General features: G+C 44.0%; 1 protein-coding gene across 1 annotated transcript in view; it reads left to right on the top strand.

The window, feature by feature from the left end:
• nfasca (neurofascin homolog (chicken) a) overlaps positions 1–12471 on the top strand; it is a gene marked incomplete in the record, with an annotated part of 161436 nt that overhangs the window by 18718 nt on the left and 130247 nt on the right. Inside the window, 1 exon segment of the mRNA XM_042227643.1 lies at positions 11586–11661.

Below are 12471 nucleotides of genomic sequence, written 5' to 3'. Positions count from 1 at the left end.
CAGACAGTAAGTCATATATGGAAGCAACAGAGTACAATAAAGTGTGTATAAAGATTTTTTGTTCAGGACATGCTTTGTTTTATAGAGAATAGCAATGGTTTTGACATTTTTGTTTTCACATGGTTTATATGAGACTTCCAGCTCAGCTTATCATCAATTATCACTCCAAGAAATTTATTTTCATTCACTCTTTCAGTTTCAATTCCATTAACCCTGATTTTAGATACATTTTTCATTTGTCTAGTGCCAAAAATAATCAATTTTGTTTTCTTTATATTTAACGATAACTTATTTACATCAAACCAGTTTTTTAATATATTTAACTCCTTTTCCGCTGCAGTCAGAAGCTGTTCTAGGTTTTTACCTGAGCAGTACAGAGTGGTGTCATCAGCAAACAATACACATTTTAACAGTTTGGAAACACTACATATACCATTTATATGACACGTGTAACAGGATATTATGGTGGACAGTATGGAACGCTGCACTGAGGCCCAGCAGGACGAGCCCAGAGATGAGTCCACTGTCAGAGGGCTGTAAGGAACAACAAACATGTACGTGTGATAAATATGCAAATAACATAAAAACGCAGATACTTTTTCAGAGTTGTACAACACAAATACAAGGAGAATTTCCATGTGTTCAAGAACAGCACAAACAAAGAATGAACTTGTGATATGCTTGATTTTTTTTTTATACAATAATGCAGCTGCATGCGTGGAATCTGAGCGTACCCATGCAGTAGGCACATGTTATCAAGCACCTTGTGTTTAAATTGTGGTTAACGTTTTGGTCGTTTGAAGAAATTAAAGTGGTACTAAAGGACAGACAAATCTGCAGAAATACAACTCAAGCCGAGACAAATCCATATGTACCTTTGCACATTCATGTGTAAACCTGTGTAAGACACAGATGCTTAACATGGCCTCTGAGCTGCAGATGGTCAGTCAGGTCGTTTTCCCTGTGTTTGCGTTGTCTCAGCATGTCATTAGACATGCAGGAACGTCGTACATGTGTGTGTGTGTGTGTGTGTGTGTGTGTGTGTGTGTGTGTGTGAGTGAGAGAGACTCCTAAGGCTACTGCTGACCAGCTGCTACCAGAAACTATTGTCTCAAACGACTGGACCTCATATGGCTGTGTGTTTGAACATGATGAAGACATTTTAAACGTTGTTGTACTCATACTGTACACAAACGTGGCTTCTTCACATGTGTGAGTGGAAGCTAACCAGCACCAGAATCAGTGCACCTCTGTGCACGTCTGTGTGTATAAAGAGGCAAGTGGGGCAAAGGCTTAAAGGCTGAATGAGTAATCCATGCCTCTGCTTGGCCCTCCTAGCCCCACCAACCCATTAACTGAGAAAAACAAAACGACTGCACCTCCTGTTGCTGGAGACAAAGACGTTTGGCACTGAAGTGTGTGTGTTTAAGAGGGAGGGGGCAGCCTCTGCTTTTCTTAAGGAGGTGGTGAGGAGCATTGGAGTGTTAACAATAGGGTTGCTGCGTGGCAGCCTTTATTTGACTTGACAATCAGTGAAGACGTGTTTAAGACAAACAGCACTGATGCCATGGCCTGCTGTCACTTTGTCTGGGCTGCTGTGTACGCCCCCTGCCCCCTCACCTTTCCTTTCTCTGGACTATCATGACTTTCTGTTAACTGCCAACACTCATATTTGTCACCTTTTCTGTTTGCTGCTGCTGGGATCTACTGAAAACGCACAAGAATACAAAAAAACTAAACATGTTAAAGCAATGAAAGAGTCGTGTGGCAAGCAGAGAACGGACCCAGATGCAGGACTTGGCACACAGGATGAAATTCCAAACCAAACATTATTACTTGGCTACAGACAAATATAATAAAGCTGTTGTTAATATTGTATGCTAGATGGGTTGTGTGTCATAAATCACTCAGAGCTTAGAACTAGTTTACCTTTAAGTCTGAGGCTCCACAAATGTTGATCAGAAATCAGAATTAATGCCGAAGGAAATTAGGGGAACAAAGAGGGAAGCATTTCTCAGTTACAGTGAACAGATAGAATAAACTGTAGAAAACTAAACAGGAGAAAGAACAATTTAACATAAACCAGTGACTCCAGGGCCTGATCAACCCTGGTAGGGCCTCCTTGGATCACGGTGTCTAGTAATAATGGCCGAAACACCCGATGAATCCAAGGTCCACTACTGACGATGTGGCCCAAATTTTAATCATTTAGATCAGATCTCTAATCCCCAAACCTAACCAAGAAAAACGGCAGATCAGCCCGGGTAAAAGAACGAAAGTTGAGGCACACAACGATGTGTGCTGCTGGTAACGTTTCTGGGCTTTCCTCATAACAGCCGTCCCTAAAGAGTCTCTCCATTTAAAGCAATGCATTATCAGGGACTGTAACATCTGGTCCTTTTACTGAATCACAGGTAAAGAAAGAAAACATGAACAACATGTAGAAATGCTGCTGCTGTAAGACGGATGCAGAAAGCTGTCCTCTTGTCCGACTACTCAAAATGTTAAATTCTTTCTTGGTGTCCTGTCTCGACTGATAAGAAAGGCCAGGCTCTGTGTAGCCTTGCACACAGACGCTGCTTTCCAGCATCCTGGCATAGACGGAGAAGGGTGGCGCCTCTGTAGTTGGAGTGCACTGTCACAAACTGCCTCAAAGTAGGTGACCAGAAGGGAGTTCACACAAGAAGTTTACTTAAGTATAAAATGATTTGTATATTTAATTTAAAATAATGTACAAACATTAAATATTTTATATTTAAGTTTGTTTTAATATATAAATTAATTTTCTTGTATATAACATAATATTTTTACATTTAAAATAAACATAGCCGAACCAAGATGTAAAGATCACCAGTAGGCTGATATCAGGTAGAGTGGAAGAGACAGAGCGGTTCACCTGTGCCAGCTTTTATAGCCTGGAGGACACAGCTGACCTGCATCAGCTGCCGATCCTCCCATACCAGCCAAACAGCAGGCCTGCCAGAGCCCCAGACAGCCCAGAGCCTTCAGGAACTCAAACCCCATCCACCCCAGGGGCCCTGCTTAGCTACTTGGTGACCCCGGCCTCAGGTAATGCATGAGTCACCCCCCTTGTCCCTAGTTCTCCCTAGACTCTGCTTCCTCTATGGAAGGCGTGTCAGTGACAATAAGGCGGTCATCATGTACTTCCATCACCCGACAGTATCCTCAGTTAGTCAGCAACACTACACCTGCAGTGGACAATGACAGAGCACTCCTCTCCCCTCCTGAGTCACCTGATGGGTTGCCAGACTCACTTTGAGGCAGTCTGAAAGTCTTTTTCCACGGCCTAAATCAACTTCTCCCACATCTCAGAAGTCCCACAGGCTAACCAAGTCTGATAGGACTCACTCATCGGCCTGATGGCTCCCTTCAACTCTGGTACCCACCAGCTGGTTCAAGCAATACCACCACAACAGGAACCAACCACCTTGCGGCCATAGCTCAGTGCAGCAGCCTCAGCAATGGAGGCGCTGGTCCATTTGGACTCAATGACCCCAGTCTCCCTTGGAATGCAGTCGAAGCGCTGCCGGAGGTGAGAGCTGAAGCTCTCACGGACCTGGGCCGCGTTCCCAGCACACCCTTGCTGTATGTGTAGGTGAGCTGTCTGCTGTTTTCTTTCAGATGAAAATGTCTCTGCGTTGTTTAAACATTGAAAACATTACTTTGTTTACCTTTGTTATGTTGTTTCCTGACCTCTGTTGCTCATGAGGCTCGTTTTATTGTTGGGGTTTGTCTTTGACTTTTAATATAAAACACCTCGAGGTGACTACTGCTGTGATCAAAATAAAATTGGATTGTATTGATAATTCCTGTGCTGCAATGCTAGAAGAGACACATTAACCATTTCAGTGTAATTCATTTCAGCAGGACACACTTGTATCTGGTTATTATATGAAGAAAAGAGCTCATTGAAGAGGCCTGATGTTACTAAAACAGAATGCAATGACTCTTATCTGTTATTCACAGAACACAGAAAAATAGTAATGTTTAAACTGAGACAAATATTGGGAAGTTGGGACACAGCCATGTTTACCACTGTGTAGACTCCTTTTAACAAAGAAATGTCTGGGAACTGATGGCAGAAGGTGGAGGAATGCTATCTTCACATAGATCCCTCTCAGCAGGGCTGGGTCTTCATTGAAAGACGTGCTGTGGAAGAGATCAAAGCAAAGCGGCACACTGGAGCCACTAATCTCACAGAACCTCCAAAAGTTGATCCTGTTCATCTGGACGTAGCGTTTTGTGGGAGAAAGGTTTCGTCATCATCAGGTGACTTCCTCAGTCTCAGCTGATTGAGACTCCCAGCCCATCGTTCCTTCAGTGGGCTGGTTTCAGTCATTATGCAAATGTGCTGTTTATAAGATTGAAACCTGCAGTCAGCTGAGAGGCTGAGGATGAGGGGGATCCAGTGAAGACAAAAGAGGCAGGTTGGAGAGTGGGCAGGCAGCTGAGTAACAGGTTTCCACAAAGACTCACTGTGACTGCAAAACAAAAATCCTGGGTGAGTTCTAACTCGACCATAGTGTAGAACAGGAGAGTTCCCCGAGGAACAACGAGCAAACTTCAGCCAAGTAACTGGGGAGTAGATGTGGACACAGGATTTCTGAGAAAGAGCAAAAGGTGGGTGAGCCAGTCTACTACCATGGTCGGGCTGCAGGTTCAACAGGCCAATCACAATCAGGAAAAAACAATACAACAGAGTGTGCCCCGAGGGCGTGTGCATGTTCAATTCAATTCAATTTTATATATACAGTGGGGCAAAAAAGTATTTAGTCAGCCACCGATTGTGCAAGTTCCCCCACTTAAAATGATGACAGAGGTCAGTAATTTGCACCAGAGGTACACTTCAACTGTGAGAGACAGAATGTGAAAAAAAAATCCATGAATCCACATGGTAGGATTTGTAAAGAATTTATTCGTAAATCAGGGTGGAAAATAAGTATTTGGTCACCTCAAACAAGGAAAATCTCTGGCTCTCACAGACCTGTAACGTCTTCTGTAAGAAGCTTTTCTGTCCCCCACTCGTTACCTGTATGAATGGCACCTGTTTGAACTCATCATCTGTATAAAAGACACCTGTCCACAGCCTCAAACAGTCAGACTCCAAACTCCGCCATGGCCAAGACCAAAGAGCTTTCGAAGGACACCAGGAAAAGTATTGTAGACCTGCACCAGACTGGGAAGAGTGAATCTACAATAGGCAAGCAGCTTGGTGTGAAAAAATCAACTGTGGGAGCAATCATCAGAAAATGGAAGACATACAAGACCACTGATAATCTCCCTCGATCTGGGGCTCCACGCAAGATCTCATCCCGTGGGGTCAAAATGATCATGAGAACGGTGAGCAAAGATCCCAGAACCACACGGGGGGACCTGGTGAATGACCTGCAGAGAGCTGGGACCAAAGTAACAAAGGTCACCATCAGTAACACACTACAACGGCAGGGAATCAAATCCCGCAGTGCCAGACGTGTTCCGCTGCTGAAGCCAGTGCATGTCCAGGCCCGTCTGAAGTTTGCCAGAGAGCACATGGATGATACAGCAGAGGATTGGGAGAATGTCATGTGGTCAGATGAAACCAAAGTAGAACTTTTTGGTATAAACTCAACTCGTCGTGTTTGGAGGAAGAAGAATACTGAGTTGCATCCCAAGAACACCATACCTACTGTGAAGCATGGGGGTGGAAACATCATGCTATGGGGCTGTTTTTCTGCCAAGGGGACAGGACGACTGATCCGTGTTAAGGACAGAATGAATGGGGCCATGTATCGTGAGATTTTGAGCCAAAACCTCCTTCCATCAGTGAGAACTTTGAAGATGAAACGAGGCTGGGTCTTCCAACATGACAATGATCCAAAACACACCGCCCGGGCAACAAAGGAGTGGCTCCGTAAGAAGCATTTGAAAGTCCTGGAGTGGCCTAGCCAGTCTCCAGACCTCAACCCCATAGAAAATCTGTGGCGGGAGTTGAAAGTCCGTGTTGCTCGGCGACAGCCCCAAAACATCACTGCTCTCGAGAAGATCTGCATGGAGGAATGGGCCAAAATACCAGCTACTGTGTGTGCAAACCTGGTAAAGACCTATAGTAAACGTTTGACCTCTGTTATTGCCAACAAAGGTTATGTTACAAAGTATTGAGTTGTATTTTTGTTATTGACCAAATACTTATTTTCCACCCTGATTTACGAATAAATTCTTTACAAATCCTACCATGTGGATTCATGGATTTTTTTTTTCACATTCTGTCTCTCACAGTTGAAGTGTACCTCTGGTGCAAATTACTGACCTCTGTCATCATTTTAGGTGGGGGAACTTGCACAATCGGTGGCTGACTAAATACTTTTTTGCCCCACTGTATAGCGCCAAATCACAACAAAAGTCGCCTCAAGGCGCTTCATAGATACAGAGAAAAACCCAACAATCATATGACCCCCTATGAGCAAGCACTTTGGCGACAGTGGGAAGGAAAAACTCCCTTTTAACAGGAAGAAACCTCCAGCAGAACCAGGCTCAGGGAGGGGCGGGGCCATCTGCTGTGATTGGTTGGGGTGAGAGAAGGAAGACAGGATAAAGACATGCTGTGGAAGAGAGGCAGAGGTTAATAACAGATATGATTCAATGCAAAGAGGTCTGTTAACACATAGTGAGTGAGAAAGGTGACTGGAAAGGAAAAACTCAATGCATCATGGCAGTTAATATAGTAGCACAGAGCCACGGCTCAGGGTCTGAATGAGCCTCACAGGCCTGAGTGTGCTTGAAGCTTTTTATGATTCTGAACCACAAACATGCACAAGCAGAAACGTACTGGACTTTTATTCATATGTTGGACTTTGCTGGGCCCAGCTGGGTCCTGGAGGTGATGACTGCTCTAATACGCTGCTGTGTATTCTGGATTTAGCCTTGGCCACATTACCAGGAGTCCTCCAGTGTCTGTTAGGAGTCCGAGTCCTTGACGGGGAGTGTTGGTTATCAAACATGCTTCTGCTTGCTGTTGACTCTCTCTGAGGTACACTTCCTGTTACAGGGGGGTCACAGCCCATTTTATTGATACAGGCTCACATACTGGATCTGCTGACATGCTGAGAGAGTATGTGTTGATAGGAGCTTCCAGTTTCAGCTTCCCTGGTGTATACAGGGAGAGGACAAGCATAGATGCACAAACATAAGATTCATTTAACAAGTGTTTTTTTAATTTGCAACCCTCCAACCAGCAGTTTGTAATGAGTCAGAGTGTATGTGTGTGTACTCTCTCTGTGCCCAGGGTGAGGTCTGTCCTGACAGGACACAGTTAGGTGTGTGTGCACTCCCCTCACCGTGGCACAGAGTGACCGGAGTCTGGTTGTGTTCAGCTCCTCAGGCACCATCAGGTCTGGTTTTCTCAGCACAGGAGCTAAGAATCTGTGATTGGATGTTTTTGCTAAAAGCATCAGAAAAAGCTCGAGGCTGGTTGGCTGCTTAAGAAGCAGCGATGGGGGAAAGGATGCTCCGCTGCTCTCAGGGCATCTGTTTAATGATATGCGAGGGTCATGTCACAGCCAGCAGCCGTTTGGATGGGAGCCCATTGATTTTTCTGGGGGTGTGGCAGCAGACAGGCGAGGGCTGAAAATAGAGGCTGAGGTCAGGAGGCCAAACACACACACACACACACACACACACACACACACACACACGACACACACACACACACACACACACACACACAGCCCTCAGGTCAGTTTAAACTCTGTTGGAGGGTGGGGGGTTTGGGGTCTTCTTCTCTTTTGTCCAGCCCCATCCCTCCTCCTCCTCCTCTGTGGTCTCTCATCATTAGCTGCAGCACCACTTCACAGCGTTCTTCTTCTCATGTTCCAAGCTCACATATTAGATTCAGTGGTTTTCTTGTTTTGCTTCAACATTAGCTGGAGTTGTGGATATTTGCTAACTATAATGTTAACTATATTTAAAGTGAATAAATACTCACAAACACTTGCCGACTTTCTAAATGCTGCTGCTCTGGAGAACTGTTTTGTCATGTAATTGGATTACACCTTAAGACCTGGCCATGTTGGGTGTCCCACCCCGAGGCACACAAGGCTCGTGACTAGGGCTGGGTATCGTTCGATTTGATTCGATTTGAATCGATTTGAATCGGGGAAATTTTGCCTGAGTCAGAAATATTATAATTTTGATCACGTATCAGCACATTTCCATATTTTTGTATCTATAAAAAGAAAGCTGACACTTGTGAGACTTTATCAAAGCTGTGAGCATCACAGCAGAGGCCTTTGTGTCAAACTGACTGAGGATAAAACAGAAAAACATGAAGGTGATTTTCCTGGTCTGGATTTTATAAAAATATTCTGCAGTACATCAAAAACGAAAGAAAACCATTAATCAACACTTGAACGTTACCTGATGCTGCTCATGTGAAGCAGAGCAAAGTGGCAGAGGTTTGATTACAGACACAGCTGAGCGTTTTGCAATTTTGCATAATTTTAAAGTGTTTAAATTTGATTTGGGAAACTGTTCTTGAAGTACAGAGAGAGAGAAGGTGGAAGCAAAACAGCAAAGCTAAGAGGGAATTCATGACGATGTTTACGTGAAGCATAGTTTGGATCTTCTTTTGCTGCTGGTTCAGTCAATATTGTTTGGAGAGAGATCAAACCTGCAGCTTCAGAATCAGCGCCCAAAGGACGTAAACACTAAGCGTGGAGCCGCCGACGCATCAGCATCAGCGAGCTGTCGCTTTCAGCCCCGACCGTGACCGTGCCGTCGGTGAGAAAGCCACATGTCACTGAGTCTCTGTGCAGAATCCGTGTTCCTGCTCTCATTTACTGTTTTAGCCGTTTGGTGGTTGTTGAAATTTTGTGAGGTTTATCCTGAGATTCTGGCGTTTCGGGCAAAATTAATTGATATTAATCGAATATAATTCGATATCACGTTATCCAAGCTAGAATCGATTCCCTCAGGGGTGCAACTGAAAAATAAAACAACAGAGAGGGGCAGGAACGCATTACAAGGAACACATCTCTGTAACCTGATTACTTTTTTCATGTAACAAGCAAGGGATTACAATTGCAAAAAAAGTAATTAGATTACTGTTACTTTCCCGTAAGTTGTCTTATTTTAAGCTCGTCTGTTTACAATGGATATAACTTGTACGTATCTTATTTGTGCAGATAATTATGTTGTGGTGTGTTACATACATTCCCTGTGTAGGTACCTCTTAAGTCTAGTTCATCTTCTTCTCTCGTCTTAAAAGAATCTGAATGTAAAAACTTACATCCTGCCGATGGAGAGATGCCAAACTGCTAACAGTGACAATAAAGATCTGATTCATGGGCTGCGATCACCAAATGATGTAACACGGTGCGACGACAGGGGGCTGGACCTTTGTGAGCTGCTGGAAGCTGGGGGTGAACTAGCTGTAGTGAAATCGCTGTGATTACATCAGAATATGAAACGAGGAAACTGTTGAAAGCTGGGCGGGGCTTTGTGTCTCTGCAGCCTACGGGCTCACAGAGGGAAACACAACAGTGGACTGCTCTCCCACTGCCTGCAGATGGATTTTCACTTGTTAATCATCTCACGAGTCACTGTGATTTGGACCACAGAGAGTTGCTGCTTCAGTTTGCTCTGCCCTGCCTACTGAGAAACCTGACACCGGCTCATTTGCATACCAACAGTGATTGGATGTTGAGCTGGGGGGCGGGATCTCTGCCGAGTGCTGTGTGAGCCTGCGCACAAACAGAGTGAGCGAGAGGTGAAACCATCTCATTTGTGCCTTTTCCAGTGGATTTTTCAGCCACTGTAGTAAATCCTGTCCATATTCAGTTTGTGGGTAATGGTTATTTATTTCTCAACTTCTAAAAGTTTGATTTACGGGGGCCCCTGCCCCCAGTGTAGAGCGGCCCCGCTTCCAGCTGTGCTTCATCAATAGAGATTGACAGACCGCGTGATTTTCGCGCATTGCATGCCGGGAACTCGTGGCAAAACAATCCAAGTACCGCATCAAATGCAAGCATTTGCAGCAACACAAAACGTTCATTCTTCGGTTCCAATACCTTCTTGTTTTTTCTTTGCCCCCCAAAAAGGTATGTACAAAACAAAGGAGAACAATGCCGGTCCGTACAAAGACAGACTTGAGGAAAAGTCAAAGATAGGAGGAAAAAATCAAGGAGTGAAAGGGTCAGACCCTTACGAGCACACGGAGTGGACAAAAGACGTTAGCGTGCTGCCCAACTTTCACCACGCTCAGATTTATAATCATATGGTTCTTGGAGTGAGTGCATACACTCATGAAGTTTAGTAACTTCAGGTCACGGCAACAAGCCCAGGTACAGTTTACCGCCGGATGGGTACAGGACCTTGAAATGCACCGTGTAGAACGAAAGACCATCGTACCTATCATAAGTTTACCAGTCTCACAAATCGTCGTCATAAATACACATTCGTTAACCGTTTATTAATAGGACCTTTGAGCTCAACGGTAATTAATTAGTAGTGGAAATAATTTCTGGTAGCATCACAGAAATGTAGCAGTGACAATAATACTGTATGCTGTAATCGTACTGGACAATTAGTGATACAAAACAACTGTTTTATCCTGTGAATAAAAGTATATGTTTTTGTCAATGTACCATAATAACAGAAGCGAAACGCAATATTGTGTCAGGACAATTCACTATTTATGCACAATAAACAAAGGAGCATAGCGCGACAATTTCTGTTCAGCGCCAGACTTGCTTGTAACCTATATCACCAATTATGTTATGAAAATGACGTATTAACTACAAAACACTGACCTTTGTGGAAATGCTTGGAGCAGACTAACCTGTGAGCTGGAGTGTTCTGGGACGTTATATTTGTCTTTGAATGGCTGCAATCCAGTCGCCTCTTTGTTACTTCGGAAACATGGCTCGAACAATTTCTCTTCAACGACGTAATCCGATAAAAACGATCTCTTTACCCGTCGGCTTCCCGTGGCTGTCATGCGACCGGCTATTGCAGTTAATAATACAACAGCTTCTTGCCATTTTTGTGTTTCTTTTTATCGCTGTGTAACTGATTTCAATTGAAAGTACCTCTTGCCACGAGTTCCCAGAATCCTTTGCAGTTTTACCCCTGAATGACGTCACATTTTCAATCTCTATAGGAAAATTCAGATAAGCCTGAACTAACTGAGGGGGCTTCCTCGGCTGTACTACATGCACAGACAAGTGTTGTGTGTGTGTGTGTGTGTGTGTGTGTGTGTGTGTGTGTGTGTGTGTGTGTGTGTGTGTGTGTGTGTGTGTGTGTGTGTGTGTGTGAGAAACTCATTAATAATGTATGAGGTGGGATGGGAATGAGAGGGGGCGGCGACAGATGGGGCATCAGTGTGTAACACAGAGAGAAAGCCTGAGGAACAGTGAGCCTCACACAGAATGAGAGAACGGGAGAGAAAGGAGCAAATACATTCATGGGTAGAGTACAGCATCGCCCCCATTTTTTATACTGCCATCTTTTATCTTTGTGGCCTTACTCTGTATTTGCCTGACAGTTGCTTGGTCTTTGTTTTCTCTCTTTTTTCCCTTTGGATGCTAAAGGATTGATGGAGATGGAGAGACAGCGTAGTCACCCAGCACTGCTGTACACCTGGACAAAAGAGCTGCACTGACAGAGGTACTCATGTTGTACTGTTTCTGTGTGTTTGTGCAGTTAGACAGCTTGATCTTTTCACTCAAAGGCCAGAATATCACAGTGATAATAACCACAGCAGCGTGACTCAGAATCTGTCACATCATGTGGATAAATGGCAGATATTTAATCACCAACTTTCCACAAAGACAAGTCTGTACTGCAATACTACTATTTCAAAAGAAACTGTGTGTAAGACACTAGTGGCTGAACTGTTATTCTAATGCTTCAAAGGTTACAATCTTTGTCAATAACTCCATATTTTGGAGTCTCACCTCACATTAATCAGCCTAGTATCAGCCTTAAAACAGAAACCTGTGTGCGATATGAAGCTTGCACCCTGTGTGAATGAATGTTGTAGTGCAGCCTGTTGTAGGAATTCTTTCTTGTTCCATGGGACGAGGCTCGGGTAAGCCTGGTGCTCAATATCAGTGTGAACGCTGCGTAGCTGCAGACGTGATCATTTCATACAGTTATGTCTGATATTTTTTGTCCACAAAAGTGTTATCTGCCTTTTGCTTTTGTTTTTAAATGCCTTTATATTTGTTGTTTCAATGATGATTCCAACTGCTGACGGTGAAACGAGGAGACAGTTACACACACACACCTTTGTTTTTACTAATTAGTTAGGACATTGACATGATACTGTCCCTAGACCCTTACCCTGAACCTAACTGTCACACCACGCCTAAAACCACATTTTTATCTGCAAAAGTGACTGTTGGTCCCTACAAGTATAGTAGCATGCAAATTTTTGGTTGTCACACACACACACACACGCACGCACGCACGCAC

This window comes from Haplochromis burtoni, unplaced genomic scaffold (genome assembly GCF_018398535.1).
Source record: "Haplochromis burtoni strain Fernald_Lab_line unplaced genomic scaffold, NCSU_Asbu1 Contig_273, whole genome shotgun sequence".
In the NCBI taxonomy this organism is placed as follows: Eukaryota; Metazoa; Chordata; class Actinopteri; order Cichliformes; family Cichlidae; genus Haplochromis; species Haplochromis burtoni.
The sequence above is the reverse complement of the archived record's forward strand: the minus strand, read 5'-3'. Positions and strand labels throughout refer to the sequence as shown.